The sequence below is a fragment of the Lissotriton vulgaris genome, chromosome 6 (assembly GCF_964263255.1).
Source record: "Lissotriton vulgaris chromosome 6, aLisVul1.2, whole genome shotgun sequence".
Lineage (NCBI taxonomy): Eukaryota > Metazoa > Chordata > Amphibia > Caudata > Salamandridae > Lissotriton > Lissotriton vulgaris.
Genome location: NC_141694.1, coordinates 1,808,265,023 through 1,808,286,677, shown reverse-complemented (window position 1 = coordinate 1,808,286,677; position 21,655 = coordinate 1,808,265,023). Strand labels below are relative to the sequence as shown.

Sequence of the window (21,655 nt, the reverse complement as noted above, 5' to 3'; positions counted from 1 at the left end):
TGATATGGACAGTCTTTTAAGTCGAATCAACCAAGCCCATTTTAAAAACTTGGAAACGGCACAGAAAATGGGAGGGGCTGTATTGGTTAAAAGGATCCGGAGGGTGACCGAATGCTGGCCAGTGCCCAATTCTCTGCAAATTGGTTTAAGCCATCGTGATCTGGGGCGCCCATAGTCAAAAAGAAAGTGTGGCACCGTCTCTGGTTTGTCAGGACAAAGAGCACAATGGCGTGATGCGCGCTGGGATTTGTTCCACCTGGAGCAAAGGTCGGCAAGGGGTAGGGTTCCTAACCGGAATTTAATGTACAAAGACCGGTCCATGGCAATGGTAATTAAGTCCATGTAGGGCTCGAAGGCAACGACATCTTTTATTAGCAAGAAGGCTGCGGTGGCTTTGCAGTGCTGAGTTTGAGTTTGAGTTTGAGTTTAAAATTACTTTTAGAGCGCACGTATACCAGCGGTTTCTTGGCGCTATAGCTAACGGGATCCGGGGCTAAAAGGCTAGGAGAGCTAAAGGAGTGTTATTCGAAAGACTTCGTGAATAAGTGGGTCTTGAGGTGTTTACGGAATTGTGAGTAGAGAGTGATGGTACGAAGTTCAAGGGGAAGGGAGTTCCAAAGGGTTGGGGCAAGGGTGGCAAATTTCGAGCCTCCCCACTTCTTTCTCCGGTAGCGTGGGATGGTGAGGAGGGATTGGGAAGACGAGCGGAGTTCCCTGGTGGGAACGTATGGAACGATCTCGGAGGAGATGAAAGCTGGTGCCAGGCCAAGTCGGGCCAGGAAAGTGATGGAGGCGAGCTTGAATTGAATTCTGGCTCGCACGGGGAGCCAGTGTAGAGATTTCAGAAGAGGGGTAGAGTGGTGAAATTTTGGAAGTTTGAAGGCCAGGCGGGCCGCCTGGTTTTGTATCTGCTGTAGGCGCCGCAAGCTATATGCAGGAATGCCGGCATACAGGGCGTTGCCGTAATCCAGGCGGGACACCACCATGGCCAGGATGATAAGTTTGAGAGCAGAGAAAGTGAAGAAACGAGACACCCTGTGTATAGTGCGCAGTGAAAGGAAAGAAGAAGATACCACAGAGCTAACCTGGGAGTGAAGGGTGAGTTGAGAATTGAGTTTTATGCCTAGGGTTTTGACAGAGGAGGAGGGTGCAGGAGAGGGGCCAAGAGAGGGAGGCCAGAAAAGAGAGGACCAGGGGCTGGATGAACCGCCCGTCAATACCAGCTCAGTCTTGTCGGGGTTGAGCTTGAGGTGATTGTGGTTCATCCAGTCACTGATATGGAGCATGACAGATTGAAAGTTTAGAACAGAAGAGGGGGAAGAGGATAGATTGAAAACAAGCTGGAGGTCATCCGCATAATTAAATACGGCGACCTCCATCTGTTGAAGAGAGAAAATCAGAGGAGCGATGTACAGATTAAACAGGAGGGGGGAGAGGGAAGAACCTAGGGGAACCCCGCACTGAACTTTCCGGACGTCCGCTGTGAGGTCACCCAGGCGAACGGCCTGGGTGCGGTCGCTCAGGAAGGAGGATAACCAGACCAGGGCGGTCCCCCAGATCCCCGCCGCCTTGATACGGGAAAGTAAGATGGTGTGGTCCACCGTATCAAAGGCGGCTGAGAGATCGAGGAGCACAAGGGCCTGGTGCTGATTGGGATCCATACCCTCCCTGAGGTTGTCCAGGACCGAAATGACAACGGACTCCGTAGAGTGTGCGGGGCGGAAGCCGGCTTGGCGGGGGGCAAGGGCTCCATGCTTCTCCACAAAGGAGCTCAGAGCGCAGGTGACATGGCACTCGAGCACCTTGGCCAAAAATGGCAAGAGGGAGATGGGGCGGAAATTGGCAGGGACAGAAGGGTCTGCCCCGGGTTTTTTCAGAATAGGCACGATAACCGCGGACTTCAAGGGGTTGGGAACTACGCCTTGAGCAAGAGAGCTGTTAAGGAGGTAAAGGGGGGGGTCTGGGCAAGAGACAAAGATATGGCGGAGAATGTGAGCCGGACAGGGGTCAAGCGGAGAACCAGACTTGACCAGAGGCACCAAGGAGGTCAAACATTCCCTAGTGATGAGGGGGAGGGTGGTGAGTTCACCCTTGGGAGGGGGGCATTGGGGGTCAACAAAGGAGGGAGAGGGGGGAGGGATGTTGGCCTTGATGGTAGCAATTTTATGAATGAAGTAATTGTTGAGGGAAAGGCAGAGTTCTTCGGACGGGGCGGGCTTAAGGGTTGTTCTGTCCGAGAACGGCAGGTTGTGGACGATGGTGAATATCTCCTTAGACTGGTTTTCCGCAGCTAGAATTTTGGAGGAGAAATATGATGTTTTGGCCGCCAAGATGACTTTTTTATACTTGGTAAGGGTGTTGGTATACTCCAGTTTTAAAATGGGGCAATAATTTCTCCTCCATGCCCGCTCCGCGCGGCGTACTTTTAGTTTGGTGGCCTTAAGCTCTTCGTTGAACCACTGATTGGCGTCCTTCTCACGTTTGGAGGTGATGCGCTTGAGCGGGGCAACGGAGTCGCGGCCAGAGGAGAGCCACTGGTCTATGGCATCAACCTGGGAGAAGGTGGAAAGGCCCTGTAGGGAGGGGAGGGAGGAGGTGAGAAGGGAGGAGAGATTTTCCAGGTTAACTCGACCCCATGAGCGTACCCAGGTGTTTTTGGGGCAGGGGAGCTTGGCTGGGGGGTGAATAGGAAGGAAAAATGAAATCAGGTGGTGGTCAGACCAAGAGCAAGGTGAAATGGAGAGAGATTCCACAGGGCAGTTCAGGGACCAGATCTGGTCAAGCGTATGACCTTTGATATGGGTGGGGGAGTAAACGTGGGATGTGAAGTTGAGGGATTGAAGGGTTTCGGAGAATTCCTTAGAGGACGGACATTCGGCGGGGTCGGAGGGCCAGAAATTAAAGTCGCCAAGGAGCAGAATGGAGGAGTTATTGACTGTAATAGTGGCCAAGACTTCCAAGAAGTCAGGGAGAAACTGTAGGGGGGATTGAGGGGCGCGGTAGATAAGAAAGCAGGTCAGGGGGGGAAAGGTGGAGGTAGTGCGAATGACCAGAAATTCGGTGGTCGCAATGTCAGGCAGGGATAGAATTTGAAAGGGAAGATCGGCACGTGCGATGACCGCCACGCCACCCCCGGCTCTGCCTGAAGGGCGGTCCGCCCTGAGGGCATAGTAAGTGGCCGGTAAGGTGGATAGTAGGGCAGGGAGGGAGTCATCGCAGAACCAGGTCTCAGTTAGGAAAAGAAGATCTGGGGCATGAAGATCCAGCAGGCCCGAGAGTTCATGCGCATGGGCGACAGCGGACCGAGTATTAAGATAAAGAGCCTTGAGGGCTTTGGGGGTTGGCGCAGAGACAATGTTACTAGGCGAGGGAGAGGGGTTAACTGTAGAGAGATGGAGGAGAGGGGGGGCGGTGGGGGAGAGACCAAAGGAGGAGATGCGAGAGCAAATGGAGGCCGTGATGGGCCAGGGACCCTGGAAGCTGCGTAGTAGGTCCGGGGTATAGGTGATGAGCGGGGCGGAGTGACGTGCCCCTAGTCCCGGCCAGTCGCGGACGGGCGCAGATGGGCTTGCCTTAGGCGCACCTTCGGCGCGCAATCGTCGCGCCCGCTGCGCTCGTCCGCTGCGCTTCCTCCCAAGACACATGATTTATGCTGGGTGGTCGGGGCGTTGGAGGGGGCGTGGCCAACTGAGGGGGCGTGTCACATGGCACACCTCGCCCTCGTGAATGGCGCCCTGGAAGTAATGGATCGTTGCAGCGTAAGCCCGCTGTTTGAGGGAAATGCCAGAGAGTGCAGCTATGCCAGGTACATATAAAAGCAAAGTATCACACAAATGTTTTAAAAAGCAAAGTTCGGCGCTCCCGGCTTCCGCCTCAGGAGTCCTTCGTTAGTGTCGCGCTATGACAGATGCGCGCACTATATATAGAGATGGTGAGGGGGCGTGGCCAACTGAGGGGGCGTGTCATGTGGCACACCTCGCCCTCGTGAATGGCGCCCTGGAAGTAATGGATCGTTGCAGCGTAAGCCCGCTGTTTGAGGGAAATGCCAGAGAGTGCAGCTATGCCAGGTACATATAAAAGCAAAGTATCACACAAATGTTTTAAAAAGCAAAGTTCGGCGCTCCCGGCTTCCGCCTCAGGAGTACTTCGTTAGTGTCGCGCTATGACAGCTGCGCGCACTATATATAGAGATGGTGAGGGGGCGTGGCCAACCGAGGGGGCGTGTCACGTGGCACACCTCGCCCTCGTGAATGGCGCCCTGGAAGTAATGGATCGTTGCAGCGTAAGCCCGCTGTTTGAGGGAAATGCCAGAGAGTGCAGCTATGCCAGGTACATATAAAAGCAAAGTATCACACAAATGTTTTAAAAAGCAAAGTTCGGCGCTCCCGGCTTCCGCCTCAGGAGTCCTTCGTGCTGCTGATTGCTGATGCGCTTCGCGAAGACCCATTCCCAGTAAAGTTTTTTTAGGGACTCCTTTGGGGGGGCTGAGTGACTAAGCCAACAGGAGTCCAGACCTAGATCCCCTAAAAGTTGTTTAATTTCCCAGAGCCATTTGATCTTGTGCCAACCGTCGGAGCGCATCACCTCTGCTAGTCCGTCAGCGTAGGATTTTAGCTCGAGAACCCTCCACAGGCGAGCCGAAAGCAAGAGAGGTCGGAGGCGGGCCTGGTCCCCAATTGCTTTACAGCCTACATTCATTAGGACTGGGAGTGTCGGGCTACTCATCGGGATGGCAAGGAGGTCTTTAATGAATTTGTTCTCGGCCTTGCTCAGTGAATCCACTTTACCTAGGCCCCACAGTTCAGCTCCGTAAAGTGACGCAGATACAGCTCGGGCTTTATAAATGTCTATTAGAGGGGCAACACAATGTTTGGTTGAATTATTGTACTCCTTAAGGAGGGCCCCCCTCACCCTTTTGTGACCAATTGTCATTTTGTTGATGTGGGCGGTCCAGCTCATCGCATCACTTAAACGGATTCCCAGGTAATCAAATTCTGCCACTCTTTCAAGGGGGGTGGAGTTCAAGATAGGGGGACGGCCAAGTTTACGAGGTGGGTGCATGACTAAATTCTTGGTTTTGTCCACATTGATGACTAGTCCTCTGATAGTGCAGAAGTCCTGGAAGCGGTTCAGGAGTTTCTGGAGACCTTGGGGGGTTTTCGAAATGAGGAGGGTGTCATCGGCGAACAGCAAAGTTGGGATTTTTACGCCTCCCAAGGTGGGAGCGTCTGCTGGATCGCCGAGCAGGTGCTCTACCACCCCATTAATGTAGAGGGAGAAAAGGGTGGGAGCCAGGACGCAACCCTGCCACACTCCCCTCTCGACCCTGATCTTATCGGTCCTTTCCCCATTCAATCCCCATCTAACCTGGGCATAGGTGTTGTTATGCAGTTTGATGAGGAGGTTTAGGATGTACGGAGGCATCCCTAGGCCATGCAACACCCTCCAGAGTTCCTCCCTAGGAACCAGGTCAAAGGCAGTCTTCAGGTCGATAAAGGCCAGGTAGAGAGACTGCCTTTGCCTAGCTCCACCACCTTCCAGTACAATAACAGGAGCCTGAACACTTGTTCGATAGTTCCGGTACCTGAACGGAACCCGGCTTGCATATCAGACAGAATGTGGTTGTCGTCCACCCATTGTGAAATCCTCCCCAAAATGGCTTTCCCCGCCAGTTTCTGACTCGAGTCTATTAGGCTTATGGGCCTATAGTTCCCAGGTAAGTCCCGGCAGCCCTTTTTGAAAATAGGGACTACCTCTGCTCCTTTCCACTAGTCTGACAAAGATCCTCCCTCGATGATTGTGTTAAGGAGGGCCGAGATCAATGCCCCCCATTCTTCAGGGTAGGCTCGGAGAATGTCTCCTGGGAGACCATCCGGGCCAGCTGCTTTTAATGGCACCAAAGTTTGATCTGCTTTGTGACATCCAGAGCGGAAAACAAATCCAAGACTCGGTCTAAGGTGTAAGGAGGGAGGATGAAAGGATCGTTGAGTGGGCCTTCAATGGCGGAATAGAGTTTTTGAAAGTGGGAAAACCATGTCTGAGCGTTGATGCTACAGGTCCTCAGTGTGTCATCGGGACGGTTCCTGTTTCCCACCAAATCCCAGAAGCCTTTCCCACGACTGGCAGCCAAGAGGTCCTGCCAGTAATTATCCTCCCACTCCTTCTTGGCATTTTTTTAGCAGAGTGAATAGTGCCTCCTGGCCACCCTAGTCCTGGAGGGTATTTTAGACTTAACCGCTTCTATAAGAAGCGACTTCGCCTCCCTACACTTCTGGTTAAACCAGCCCTGTCTAGCCCGTGTACGGGGTTTCCTCCTGTTAGTACTAGCTGGGACTACGAAAAGGTCACTGATGGCCTGGGTTATGGTACAGAACCTAATGGTCACCTCCGGCAACCCATCCTCACAGGGGTCAAGGTTATCTAGAGCTGAGGTAAGAAGCTGCCTGATGACAGAGGTTTTCTCCTCTGAGAGCGACAGCTTCGCCCACTTTAACCGACGTCCACAGTTGGAAACTGCTGTCAAGTCCGGGGCGGGATTACAAGCGGTTCTGGTCGCAGTGCTAGATAGACACCTATGGGACAAGGTGAGCGAGAGGAGATTGTGATCACTCTCTACAGATGGTATGATCACCATGTCCTTTACCATGCTCCACAAGTTTACGTGAAGAAGAAAATAGTCAATTCTTGACGTGTGTCCTGGCCTGTTGTAAGTATGGGCCCCTGCTTTATCAGAACCAGTCCTGCCATTAGCAGCCCTCAGGCCAAACTCCATAGTTATGGAGTTAATCTGAAGGGCCACTTCTGTCCACTTTTTGATAGGGCTGAGTTCTAAGGATGGTATCCCCCACCGGATGTCATGTTCCTCTTGATCTTGTAAAATTTCGGAGTCCAGGGGCTCAAAGGTGCAATTAAAATCGCCCGCCACCAGAGTGCAATACTTGTAAGGTGACGAACGGAGCAGGGCTTCTAGGCAAGTTATGACTGGGGATTCTCTACCCCCCTTCGTACCTCGGGCATAAATGTTAAAGATGTTTAAGATGACTCGACCCTAAGGGTTTTTCTCTAGAGGCCTGCTACATTCCAGCTGAAAACCCTAAGGGATGGGTCCATCACAGCCGCAATGCTACAGGTCTCGACAGGAGCAAGTGAGTCCACAACACCCTCAGTTGGAAAGCCAACTGGGGGGTCAAGTGCTGCCCTCGCCTCCCCTGATCCCCTAGCAGTCTCAACAATGACCTGGTCTAGTGATGTGGTCGGAGGGCTATGAATTTTAGCAGAAGGGGAGGACTCGACGTCGGGACTCCAAGCCACCAAAGCCTCCTCAGGAGCGTCACGGAGTCAACAGCCCCAGAAAGTAGAAACCCCCGTTCGGTAGTGGTAGAACTGGATGGGACTGCGCTAGGGTAATTCCTGGGAAAAATTGACCATGGGCGTTGTTTTGGAAAGAGGGCCCGGGATGGATAAAAGGGGTAATCGGGGCCGGCCGCGGGTAGAAGAAGGATAGATCAACTGCGTCGACTCCCTGACCGGCCATGGGTCGCCCTTGGGAGCATATTGAATGGGCAGCTCTTATATCTTGAAAATTGACCACCACGCAGTCTCCCTCAAAAGGTTTTTTCCTGTGTCCAATCCAACCCACCCTGCGCACCCCAAGAATCAGGCCATCCACGCCCAGTGGAAGGGGTCTATTGGTTTTAAGCCAGTGGATGACCTTATTCTTTAGCGCCTGGTGAGTTTCCTGCTGTGTATCTTTTAGGGGGGGAACTTTGGTGAGAACAACAACATACGGGTGGCATTCGGGGGGGAGATTGACCGGGGGGCAATTACGTGTCGGATTCTGCGGGATGGCCACTGGGGATGGATTTTTAGGCGAAGAGGTGGTAGGTTTAGCCTTAGAAGTTATCGCTACTCCGCTGGTTTTTGCCAGCGCAGCAGCCGCGGGTTGCAAGTTTGGACCAGCCCCTCCCTTCTGTTGTTTCTTGTGGGCAGGATTAGGCGCAGGTGTTATCGCTGCTGGGGGGGGAGTACCGTGCACTTGAGCTGCATGAGTGGAAACACTCGGCCTTGCCTGCTTCGCACTGGCCTGGGAAGCTAAAGTTGGTGCTTTCCCGGTAGCCAGTGTCTTGGCTGGCAGTGTCGACTGGTCTCCAGATGTTTGGCTCACTGGAACCCCTTTACCAGCATTCCTGTCTGTATTGACCTCACTAGGCTTTGGCTGTAGTTTCAACAAGGTTTTCAGGGAGAAAAAATTATCCCTGGTGACCTGTTCAAACTTGTCAAACCTATCCCCCGGGCTCTTAACTTGGTCAAAGAGTGGAATCAGCAGGGACTTTACCAGTTTCTCGAGGGGCTCTAGTGAGGGTCCCTCTTTTGGTGGAAAAAGTATTGCCGGGACCAAGGGGGGAGGTGGCGGGGAATCGGCTGCAAGCTGGGGGGGGCTGGGATTCCCAAGAGATTCGGGCCCTCCGGAGTCTGAGTGTGAAGAACCCCTTTGAAGCTGTGTCATAGGGCGCTTGTAGAGCGTGGAGTAGCTTCCCTTCCGAATATTGGTCCCCCTTTTCCTTTTCCTGTGCACCCGGGTAGGTCTAATCTGGGGCAATGGTTTTGGATCGGGTGAGGGAACAATAGAACCAGATTAAAACCTACTACCAGGAGAGCTAGCTATAGGATGAGCGGGCCGGAATCTACAACCGCAGTGCAAGGACTGCTGGGGGGAGAAACTGATATCAGGCTTTCTATCCTGTCTATTCCTGCCTCTAACGCTACGATATGTTGCTCCCCAGATAGGGACCCAGGCGGAGGTGCAGTGGGGATAGAGGAAGTTGGAGACAATACATGTGCCGCAGCCTCCAGGGAAGAGCGTTTGGATGGAAGAAGGTCAAGTGAGAGGCGGCGTTCGTCATTGCAATCTCCTTTTCAATGACGGCGGCCACCCTGGTGATGAATTTGTCCATAGTGCCAATCATCGTGGAGCCCCCTGAAGCACTTTCTCCACCGCCCCTCAAAGCTTTGCCGGAGCGAGTTGACATGATGGCTACAGGTCCCACAGGTGACCTCCGGGGTCTTGGACCCGAGGCAATAGATGTAAGGGGGGTGGCCCACCCCAGCCTCTGTCAGCCCCTGACTGCCACAGACTGCCCGCCCTTTGCTCGGGCTTCGCTCGGCATCCCGCTCGCGTCCCGCTGAGCGGTTACCAGTTGATTTTGTGCCGAGCGTTGCGGCCGGGGGGCGTGTCTTGCTGGGGGCGCGGCCGTGCACACCTGTGCAGCGCAGGGACTCCTGGTCTTGGTAGTCCCTGCAGCTCGCGCCTTCAGATGACTCAGATGTTCCCTCCTCCTCCTTTCACCAACCGCAGCTGATCACACTCCAGTGGCCTCGACCCCACGCCTCACGCCGCGCAGCGATTTGGAAATTTGCCTGAAAATTTCTAAGTGCCCATTTTTGAAGTTTGGCTTTTTGGCTGTTTGGGGGTCTTCTACTTGTTTTCGACTGGGTTGACGGCTCTGGGGCGATTGCTGGGAAGGTCTAATACCGGATAACATGGTTTGGAGAAAATCCATGAGGAAAAAGATTTTGCCTTTTGGCTCACTATCATGTTTTCGGGGGCCTGTTTGGGGGCTTCCTGGTGTTTGTGGGTGGGTTTCGGGGTCTTGGAGCAGCGCTGGGTATGGATACTTTTCATTGCAAGTGGTTTGAAACAAATCCATGGTGGCAAAGGGGAGTTAGGGCCTAGCTGCAGAGTGCGCGTGGAGTGATTTTGGAAATTTGCATGAAAATAACGAAGTCCCCATTTTTGAAGTTTAGCTTTTTGGCTGTTTGGGGGTCTTCTACTTGTGTTTTTGACTGGGCTGATGGCTCTGGGGCCATTACTGGGAAGGTCTAATACCGGATAAAAGTGGTTTGCAGAAAATCGGAGCAGAAAAAGATTTTGCGCTTTTGATCACTTGCCTGTCTTTGGGGTGCTTTTTGGCGGGCTTTTAGGTTGTTGTGGGTGGGTTTTGGGGTCTGGGAGCACTGCTGGCACAGTCTAATGTGGATTGCATTTGTTTGTCAGGAAATCCATGGTGGAAAAGGGGAGTTAGGGCCTACCTGCACAGCGGCTTTGGACAGAATTGAAAGAAGGCCGAAAATATTCAAAGTATGAGATTTTCTATTTTATTCTTTTTGCCTATATGGGGGTGTTCTACTTTTTTGTGGGTGGGTTGGCAGGTCTTGGGGCATTGCTGGGAAGGTCTTATACGGATAAAAGTGGTTTGGAGAAAATCCATGCTGAAAAGCGTTTTGGCACATTAACTTAGGGCTCGTTAGGGTTAGCACTAGCAGCAGGATTGCATGTGTTTCGGGGTGTTCTAGATTTTTGCTACTGAGTTCTGGGGTCTTAGAGCACTTGTGGGAATGTGTAATTTTGGTTGCAAGTGGCTTGAAGAAAATCCATGGTGGGAAAGGGGGGATTTGGCCTAGTTAAAGAAAGCGTTTGCCACTATTCTTAACTTAGGGCTCGTTAGGGTTAGCAGTATTGTATTGCATGTGTTTGGGCGGGAGGCTGTTTGTGGGGGGGTTTGTGAGTCTTGGAGCGTTGCTGGGTATGGATACTTTTGCTTGCTTGCAAGTGGTTTGAATACAATCCACGGTGTGTAAGGGGGGATTTGGGCCTACTTTACTTTCAAAGTACGTTTTGTCACCATTTTTCTACTAGGCCTCGTTTTTTGAGATCTGATTGGGGGTCTTCTACATTTTTGAGACTGAGTTTAGTAAGGGTCTGGGAGCACTGCTGGGAAGGTCTAATTTTGTTCTAAAACACAGTTTACAGTACACCTAGCTTGAGGGGAAAGATCCGCTAAATTAATTCGCCCATACTTATTTATCCTTCAAAAGGAGACTCAGACAGAGTACACACTTTCAAAAATATTGTACTGTCTATTAGGAAACTCAAAGTGTGACTTTTTGCACTACACAGCGTACATACCTTATATTTATTTGTCAGTGGTGTTCTAATTTCACTTCCTGTTTTTCCATCAATAATTACAGGCCGGGTTTCAGTCTGTGCAATGCGAAAAAGAGGATGAAGTCAGGCTTCACAATAGCGAGCCGCAATTCAGCATCCGCCAGGCAGGCAGTGGACAGGGTGTCTTCTGGTCACCAGCTGGAATGGAGGAGTACTGCTAATAAGAGGAATGGTTTGATGCATGCAACTAAATTCAACAGGACAACTGCAACAACATACAGATACAGTATCTGTTCTTTTCTAATTATCTTTTAAGTAATGTTATTGCTGTAAACGTCTATGAGTGTGACTCTGCATTTCTTTGATCGCTGCTTCTAAATTCCTCCCTACAGCCCTTCTATAGGTTTTACTTGTGCTATTTTTTAAACCTAATTTAATGTAAGAAGTGTTTCTCTGAGTGCAGAGATAGGCAAGTGAAAACGCATAATTATTACTGCAGCCCTGTACTGTCTCAGTCTTTCATTCAGGGTTGTCGAAAGTACTACTTACTTTTCAGTAACCATGCATGCAGTAGTGCATGTACTTCCTTGATGTCGCTTAAAAGATTTATGGTTAGCTTTGTACCCAAAGATTTTTTTATCTTCAATTATTGTTTGTCCATGCTGTGCTTTTTTTTTCTTCTCTCAACAAAACTTTCCCAAAATCCCTCATTACCATCCATTTTCCAAACCCTAACCCTCTTCCCCCGGGCTGTGTGGTTTTGATTGATGTGTGACTAAATGACAGCAATAATTCCACACACTTGCTGGGGAGGATAAGGTCATAGCAACAGGCTGGTGAAGGAATCCGAGGATATATTCTATTCTTACTCAGCTTGACACTCTGTCACTACTGGCAAATGAAAGCAGATTTTCATGTGCGCCATCAACTTGATTGGTCATCAAGAACATCCTCCTCCTAGACGTGGCAAATTATTATGCTGCTGTGTCCTTCACCTTCGGTACTATTTCTTGTAGTAGTAGCCCATGTCAAAGAAATTCAATGCAAGTACTAGTTATACTTTCAATACTTTACCATTTGTTAGGCTACATTGTGGCACTGTTCTGATGTACTGTCACCTGCTATATTCTCTAATGTACCGTTATAATGCTACGGTAAGGACAAACAAGGTTTCATTTTCTTTTTTTTCAGATGCTGCAACTGCTACTGTGTAACAACACTAGTACCACCGCAATGATGACATTTCATCCGCCCAGGATTGCCAACCTTAATAGCCATTTGCCGTGCAGCCAGCCCTGTGCCTATCCCTATTTCCAAACACAAATTACAGGTAAGATAAGCGTTTGGGGGGAGGAAGTATAATGGAGTATTAGGAGAGACGAGAGAAGAGAGACTGATGCTAGTACTAGTAAAGTCCTAGGACTATTGAATTCACTTACTCTGTGAGAGGCACTTAGTTTTGAAAACATTTGGGCAATTAATTACACAACTTGAATCAAGATGCCACTTAAGTTTCAGGAAAACAAACTTACTGTTAAACCCCCACCCACCAGCCTCAAAAGCAGTAAAAAAACCATGTATGCTAAGATAAAGTTTAAAGTATATTTATATCCCTAACAAAAATAATCTCCCGCAACACCCAACCCAGCCCCACTCCCTAACGTCAACGAATGTCCGTGAAAAGTCCAAAAAACCCAACTCCCAATTCCCACCCCCCAGAAGTCTTTAAAAAAGGGGCAAGGGACAGTCTCCTCCTACTGCTGGCTGCTGCTGTTGACTTTCCGGGCCAGGTCGGCATGCTCCTTGCGGAGGGTCTCAAGCCGGGTTTTGGTGCTGAGGAGCTCCTGCTCGAGGTAGGTGCATCCTTTTTTTGCAACTGCTGTGGAGTCAGCTGATTTCTTTGCTGCTCGGTGGTGGCGGGTGGCTGCGGTACACCGGCTCCGTACCGCTGGAGACCTGCTGCGCTGACTGGCTGACCCAGGGAGCGCGGAGGAGGATACAGGTGTTGCTGTAGATGTTGTAGACGTACTCTGCGTGTCCTCCTCCTTCTGGGCCACCAGCCGCCGATATTCGGCAACAGTGGCCTCCAGATTTCCACAAAGTGATTCAGCAGAAAGTTGTGTCACAGTAGAACTAGTAACTTGCAAGCGCAGTACATAACTATTGTGGCCAGTATCTATCTAACCTCCCACTTCTTCATCCTTGCTCTAACATTAGTGGGAGTTTAAGGAATCAATTCTACGAGCACTATGGACTCACTCCATTAGAGTCGACTATGACAGTACACCAGTCTTATTCTTCTTCTTCTCTCTTGTTTAGGAAAATTGGTACATTAACTTCTGCAAGCTGGCATAATGCCAGCGCAGTCAACTTGCACCCGAGAAAAACAGATGCCCGCCATGATGAGTGAGACAGACTTGCATTACTGTACCAGTCCAGTACATGCAGGTGGCGATGCTCTTACTCCAGTACTTGCACCGAGGGAAATATACAAGATTTCAATCAGTCACTTTTAGGACAATGATGCGTGACTCAAACCCTTCGCCTGCTTAAAGCAGACGTACGGCTTGACGCAGCATTGGGGAGATAGGGCACCCCAGAGCATTGCTGGAGCTGCGCCATCGTTGAGACGCAACTCCAGCAATGCGCCGGCTTTACGGCACAGATGCAGAACGCTTCAGTGATATTTTGGGCCCATGCAGCGCCGCATTGTAAATACGGCGCACCATGGGTGGTGGTGGCGTGGCGCACAATTACTGGCGCATCCCTGCTACTTTGCAGGGATGCGCCGGTAATTGAAAATCTGACCCTTAGTGTCTAGCATTACGCAGTTCTTTAAACTACACTCATACATAATTTCTCAGGCCAATAAAATGAACACAAAATCGAAAACAAATAAGCATAGTAGCAACGCTACTGAGAAGGAGAGCAGTGCACCTGAAATGCACCGCAGATTTAGAAATATTATTTACCTACAATGTAATCAGCAGCATTATTGCTCTTGGTAAAAAACAAAAATTTGCAATATAATAACACACAGAGCAGGAGAAAACAGAGTAGTGAAGAAATAGCTACAACTACTCACCAAGCCCAGGGATCTCGAAGCCGATCAGGTCGATCAAGTCGCATTCCCAGTCCAGGAGATCCGTCCAACGGTGGGTGGCCTGGTTGTAGGTGCGCCGGACCCGAGAGTGTTGGTACATGGCCCGGCACACCTTCTCCCACCGCTTCCGGAGCTCCCGGATCCCGTACACACTCGCGATCTTGCCGCCTGCCATGATGGTCCTGGGGAGGCGGCGCTGGAAATAAAAAAACTAGTGCAGCCACCTCCTCTGCGCTAAAGATCCCCCAGGCTGTGAATGTCTCCCCACTCAAATGCCCGCACGGGAGCCGGGCACGGGTGCGGGACCCTTCTCAGGATGCGTTCCGGCTCCCTTTGCCATGGTCTGGGCATAAAGGAAGGTAAATAAGTAATAAGAAATAGAATAGGGAAGAAGAAAAGAAAAACGATTTTTGCAAAACTGAAAGCACTCAGCAGGTGCAAAAGTTCAACCTCATCATTAGTAACCATTCCCCGTAGTGCTTCCTGAGGGCCCCCTCCAGAGTTCAGTTGCCTACTTGCAACTATTCTATGACCCTGCTCTGACCCTCACAGCAGGCTCAGAGAATAGCTACAAGTAGGCCACAAAGGTCCTGTGAAAAAAAATTGCACAGCAACAGAAAGCAAATACAGATAAGGAAGCAGGTGCCAGACTCAGTGACACATTAATCAACCCCAAATTAATTCATGTCAGTTGAAGCAGGGCAGGTGTGCTCTGCTTTCCCCCCCATAATCTACATTGATGAACCAGAGGGTGGCAGTGATATACCAGAGGGTGGCATGGGTGAACCAGAGGGTGGCAGTGGTGAAACAGAGGGTGCTGTGATGAACCAGATGTAGAAACAACATAGTTGCGACCGTTGCGACCTGACAAGTCAGTTCGCGTTTGCGAACTGGTACAAAACCCTCGTGAACGGGCAGAAACCCTTGCGAACACACAAAAAAAATGCAAATTTGCGAGAGTTCGCGGATTTTGCGGATTGCAAATTCGTGAATACGCAAATTCGCGAACCGCGACTTCGCAAAATTCGCCCATTTGTTTCTACAGAGTTACACAGAAATAGAGAGATGGGAAAAGATATAAAGGTTTCAAGGGGAGAAATTGGTGGCCAGCGCTTAGCCGGTCGTGAGAGCTCCGGCAATCAGGACTATCTCTTGATTCTATGCGCTAAAGTGAGGCGGAACGAGTGGCATTTTCAATGGTCGCAGCATCTGTGAAGGTGGCAGAAAAAGTCTCATATCTGCACAGAGGTTTTCTTTTGGTTAATTTTAAAGTTGCCGAGATGGGGGAGCGAAGAGAGGCTGGTGATGGGAGGCGGAGGTTAGCAGTGTCTGCAGAGGTCAGGTGGGACTGATAGACTCGGGATTCAACGGGGGAGGAAGGCCACGGTAAGGCTCCCAATTCACAACTGGAAAGCTGGAGTGCCTTACAGTAAAAGACTTGCTCTCCCACAATGCACTGATCTTGTAGCTGGAAACAGAAAGCTGAAGGGGGGACTTAAGCACTTGGATACACGCAGGTCCTTTTCTCCAACATTGGATTGTATGGAATTGACAGATTCAACTCATGTAGTAGCAGTTGATAGGATTTCTAAAACAAAGAGAAAAGAATCTGCAGAGCCTAAATTGAATCATTCTTACACCCTAAGGAGTACTGGTACGGTTCCACTGGATATCCCCAAGTTCCCTGAGGTGGCCCTTCTAATATATCAGAATATTACAGTGAGTGAGACTGTGACCACTAAGAGTAAGACATTAGTCACTAAATTGAAAAATAAAAATAAAAGGAATCAAAAATAGAGGCACAAAGGCATTCAAATGTTAAACCTGCACCTTCACTGAAAGATTACTTTAAGACAATCCCCGGTATATTGATCTTAAAACCTGCAGAGCCCAGACTTACGGAAATGGAAAAAGGTAAAAGTAGCATGTGTATGGCTCCTCAATTCCCGGAGGGGGTACTAAGGCCTAGTAAATTTCAAGTATTAGCAAACATGGCTGGGAAAGAGGGCTTGCGAGAAGTTGCAGCTAAAAATCATGACGAGGGGCTAAAAGTTACTGCGGAAGGCACTCAATTAGAGGTCAGTCAGCATGTTGAGAAGGAAATGGGCAAGGATCATGCAGAAAGCACATTAAGTTCCTAAGTTTTAGGTATTTTACAATCTTTAACAGATGAAATGAGTAGTAGGTTTAAGGTATCAGGAAAAAAACAAGCACAAATTAAGGCATTTTGCGAGAAGATGGATTATATAACCTAGATTCTCTGTCATTGGGAACTACGGCAATGGAAAGTAAAGTGGAGGAGCTTACTGTTAAAGCAAGTGAGAATACTAGACACCTTACTAAGTTAAAAGAACAAGAGAAAGGTATGCCAGACAAGCTTAAATCCATTGAAAACTCCCAGCGAAGGAATAATCTGAGACTACTTAAAGTGCCAGAAGGGGCAGAAGGAGGCGACATAAAACAATTTGTAGTTAAGTTGATTAAAGAAGCAATCAAAATTGACTGCACAGAACAGGCTTCAGCTGCGGATATCCAGAGGGTGCATAGAGACCCATTTAAGCTCAGCCCAAATTAAACTAGGCCCAGGAATATCCTGATCCATTTCTTGACCTATAAATTAAAAGATGAAATATTGAACAAAGCATTAAAAGTAAACACTTTGAGTGTGGAAGGATTTTCTTTCCAAATTCGTTCTGACATCTCCTCCATCACAGCATCAAAACAGTGGGAGCTGGGCAAATTAAGAGATCTTTTCAAACAATCAGGTGCAACAGCTCAGTTAAAATTCCCCGCAACTTTAAAAGTGATGTTTAAAAATTAAATGAATGTTTTCAGAAGAGTTGAGGAAGCGGAGGCATTTCTACAGTGTATTTCCAATGAAGGAGATGGGGCAGTGTCCCGGCAATTTGCACAGGCTCAAAAATGATTGATAATGGGTAATGACCATATGATCAATAAGGCAGACGCAGAGAAGTGTATATTTGTGAATATTTTATTGTCCAGACCATAAAGGGAGATCTCATTAGCCAGATTAGGGCCATATGAGAAGGAGGGGGGTTCCAGGGGAGCACTTGAAAGGCTAAAGAGAGGTATAGAAATAGGGCACTGGGTGGGGAGCATAGAGGAGAAAATACAAAAAAGTCCAAATCGCCCTATCAATTCTTACATGATGTCATATAGTCAAAGAAAAGATATCAATGATGGACATAACTGATGCACAAACATATTTGAGAGTGATGTCCTGGAATTTAAACAGCCTCAGAGTGAAACCTAGAATGGAAAGGATATTTCAATATATTAAGGAGGCCGCAGAGAAAATTTTTATTCTTCAGGAAACTCATCTCATTGAATCAGAAATTAAAGACTTATGCAAAAATAGGAAGTGGATTCATGAAGTAATATGTACTTCACAAAATACAACTATTAAGGGGTGGCTATTATCATTAAAAACACTGCATTTTCAAGGGAAATTTTCAGGGCAGATAAACTGGGCAAATGTGTTATAGCTAGAAAACAATTTCACACATGCAAATTCACGACTGTGGGTTACTATGGTCCCAATTAGAATGTTTTATTCCACCTAAAAGAATTATTAACCAAATCATTACCTTTTCAGGATCCTTTGATTCTTGCAGGAGATTTTAATTTAGTTTTGGATCCCGTCTTAGATAGGTCTTTTAATAGCAGATCAGCCCAGAACAGTAGAATGCGATTGTTCCTCAAAAAATGCGATGAAACATCAAGGCTGGATAGATATATGGAGGGTAAGAATGGGTATTAGGAGGGGATATACCATTCATAATAAGAAGTATAATTATAAATACAGACTGAATTTTTTTCTTAATTAGCACAAAATTGAGAGACTGGATAAAAGAGATAAGACATTTAGGGGGTCATTTACCAGATCATGTTCCAGTCATACTATCATTGAAACTTTCTAGTAACCTGATTAACAAAAGATGGACATTAGGTCATGTGATTTTGTTAGATCAGGATGTAATTACTAGTTTAATGACTGATACAGTAAACTACTTTCAGACTAACTTGGAGACAGCATCCGTTGAAATTTTTTGGGATGCTTATAAAGCCTTCTTGAGACGTAGGATAACTACTATTCACATCATTAGACAAAAGAAACACAAGGCAGAAATAGGAAATATTTAATTTAAAATTCAGAAATTAGAGAATGAATTCATCCCCCAGGCGGATGCTTTACATGCACTCAGATTAGAATTGGTAGAACTGATGGATGCTGGGCTTAAAAAAAGGTGGGAGCTAGCAAGCTTTAAATATGGGGAAGGCTGCAGCCGGCTTCTACCTTGGAAGACTAAAAACAACCGGGTTAAAACCAATATAAAAGAAATAGTCTATGAAACTATGTAAAACCTCGCAAGAAATCGAATACGTTTTCCGAGTACATTTTAACGAGGTGTACCGAGAGGATTTAACATCACAGGCTCAAAGTATAGAAGCATGGTTTGAAAATATTCCCTTTAAAAAAATGACTGATGTAAAATCTGACAAACTTATTAGACCAATAAGCCAGATTAATATTAAAATGGCAATAGATTCACGGAAAAAAGGGAAATCTAGGAGAGGCTCTAATTCTGGTGATGGCTACTTAATTCTCTCATATTTTTGAAAAAGGGGGGAGATTGGGATGAGGCACTGGTAGCATTAATACTGAAACCATCTTAATCGCCCCAACAGTGTGACTCATACAGTTCAATCTCCCTCCTGAATTTGAATGATAAACTTTTTATTAACATTTTAGCGGAGAGAATGAATGGTATCATAACTGACTTAGAGGAAGATGAAAATGTATTTGTTATGTTATGTTATGTTAGAGGTAGTTTTAGGGTGCGCTCAATTACTCAGGAGTATCCTGGCACAAACACATGCAGATAGACAGTAAGCAGATAAGATTGGAAGGTTAAACCGTCATTTTAATGAGATGGGTTTTAAGTGCTTTTTTAAAAAGATTGAAATCCTGAGAAGCACGTAACTTCACGGGAAGGGCGTTCCAAGCAGCGGCTGCTTTCACAGCGATAGAATGACCACCTAGACGTCTAAAACGTGGAACAACCAGCCAGCATTGAGTAACCGACCGGAGGGGGGGCGGTTAGGTGCGTACAGGGAGAAGCGTCTCCTCAAGGACAGGGGCCCTTGACCATGGATGGCTCTATAAGCAAAGATGAGGGTCTTAAACAGAACCCATTGAGCAACTGGGAGCCTATGCAAACTGCACAGATTTTGCTGGACACTAGCCCTCCACGAGATGTTGAAGAGAAGTCTAGCCACAGCATTCTGTATAATCTCAAGGCGGTTGGTCAGGTAGGCCGGAATGCCAATGAACAAGGCATTGGCATAGTCAAGGTGGGAAAGAATGAGGGCCTGTGCCACTGTTTCTTTGGCCTCCCTCGGGAGCAGGGGGAAAATCTTCAGAGGGCTTTGAGGGTACCAAAGCAACCGCTGGTTAATTTTTTAATATTATGTAAAATTTTAAGTTTTCCCCGAACCACACCCCCTGATTTTTTGCCAGTTTACCCACAGAATTTGGGCGCGGTACATCAGAGGGCCACAAAGACTTTCTGAAGTTGGCAGGGAATTGGCTATAAAGGAGAATTTCCGATTTGTCTTCGTTGCACTTCAATTGGGCAAGTGCAAGCCAGTGGAAGACCGATGAAAGGCAGGTCTGGACAGATGAAGTATCCAGATCCGTACTCGGCAAAGTAAACAGCAACTGAGTGTCATCCGTATAGGCTATAATTTTTGCACCCAGTTCTTCAGCCAGAAATATCAGGGGGGTCAGATAGATGTTAAACAACAGGGGACTTAAAGTAGACCCCTGTGGCACCCCAGTGGAGAGTAGCTTGGCCGAGGACGAAAAGTGAGACATCCACACCTGCTGTGTCCGGTTGTCCAGAAATGATGTCAACCATTCTAAAGCAGAGCCGGTGATGCCGATGGTAGACAGCCGGGTGAGAAGAAGCTGATGGGGTACCGTGTCAAAGGGGGCAGAGAGGTCTAACAATATCAGAGCCGCTCTTCCACCTGCGTCCAGGCACTCCCTGATGGCCTCTGACATTTCAACCAAGGCTGCTTCGGTGCTGTAATCAGCACAAAACCCAGAATGAGCAGGGTGCAAAGCATAGGAAGCCTCTAAAAAGGCATCCAGCTGGCGAAACGCGACCTTCTCAAACACTTTGGCCAGCACTAGCAGCAGGGAGATTGGTTGATAGTTGGCAGGCACTGCGGGATCCAATCCAGATTTTTTATGAAGCGGCAGAAGTTTGGCCTGCTTCCAGCAGGTAGGAACTCTTTCTGTCCGAAAGGAGAGACTAATAATCTCTGACACCTCAGAGCAAACCACCACCGCCACCCCTCCTAAAACACGAGCAGGACAGGGATCAGTGGGTGACCCGGACATCATAGATTTAAAGACAGCCAAAATATCGGCTTCAGCTGGTAGAGAGAATTCCCTAAAAACATAATTGGGGGAGTTAGGAGGTGGAGGAAGTGCCAAGGCGGTATTGCTCAGACTAAGACAATGCGCAGGCTATCCTGAATCCCAGCTATTTTATCAGCAAATAAGGAGGACAGATCCTCGCACCACTGCTCAGAGGATGGCAACGTTGGTTGCTCAGCACAGGGGGAAAGAAAGCTTTTAACAGTAGCGCCATGTCCTTGCTATTGTTATTGGCCTTAGTAATCCTGCCCGCATAATAATTGCTCTTAGCCACCCTGATGGCAGCATAATATTCCCTCTGAGAAACTTGCATAGCCCCCTTAGCCACTGGGCAGCAAACGCATCTCCAACAGCGCTCCAGTTTTTTACAACCTAGCTTAATTTCTCTCAGGTCGAGCGAGAACTAAGGCTTAGAAGGCACAGGGCATTTTTTAGGACTGACACCCGGCTTCACAGAGAACCCCCCCCAGCCAATCCAGGTGTTAAAATGCCACGGGAAGCTCAGATCACAATATTGGACGACCCAGAAGTAGAGCATCAGACAAAGCAGGGAGGTTGATCTTCTGGGGTCATATGCTAAGCGAGGTGGCATAGACACAAGACAGCTTTTCTAAAGACCAGGAGAACCTAATCAAATGGTGATCAGACCAGGTCACAAATTCGGGATCTGATAACATTAATTCATAGTTGGAACAGACTAAATCCAATAGATGGCCCCCGAATGCGTAGGCAGCATAACCCACTGTGTTAGCTGGGCTATATTTAATGAGTCCAACAGACTTTTAGAGTCCGGTGAGTCAGACATGGACATTGAAGTCCCCCAAAAGTAAAACCTAAGGGAACAGCAGGGCCCATGGCACAATAACATCCTCCAAAGCCTTGAGGAAAGGCCTAGGAGGGCATGGGGGAGATAGACCAGCGTGCTTCCCAACGTAAAATGAGGTGTAAGGACGAGAGAGAAGTGGAGAGCCTCCCCTTCGCTCACTTCTTCCGAAGCCTCGCTAGAAAAGAATCAAATGTCCCTAAATACCACAGCAGATCCCTCTCCTCTCCCCATTGAGCGATCAGCCCCAATAATTTCAAAGCCTCTCGGGATGGCGAGCTCCACCACCAGGGCACATGAATTGCTTAACCATGT

General features: G+C 48.3%; 1 protein-coding gene across 1 annotated transcript in view; it reads right to left on the bottom strand.

Annotated features, from left to right (window-relative positions):
- The window catches only part of LOC147709548 (uncharacterized), a 572,026-nt gene that overhangs the window by 331,807 nt on the left and 218,564 nt on the right, over positions 1–21,655 (bottom strand). The window lies entirely within an intron of this gene.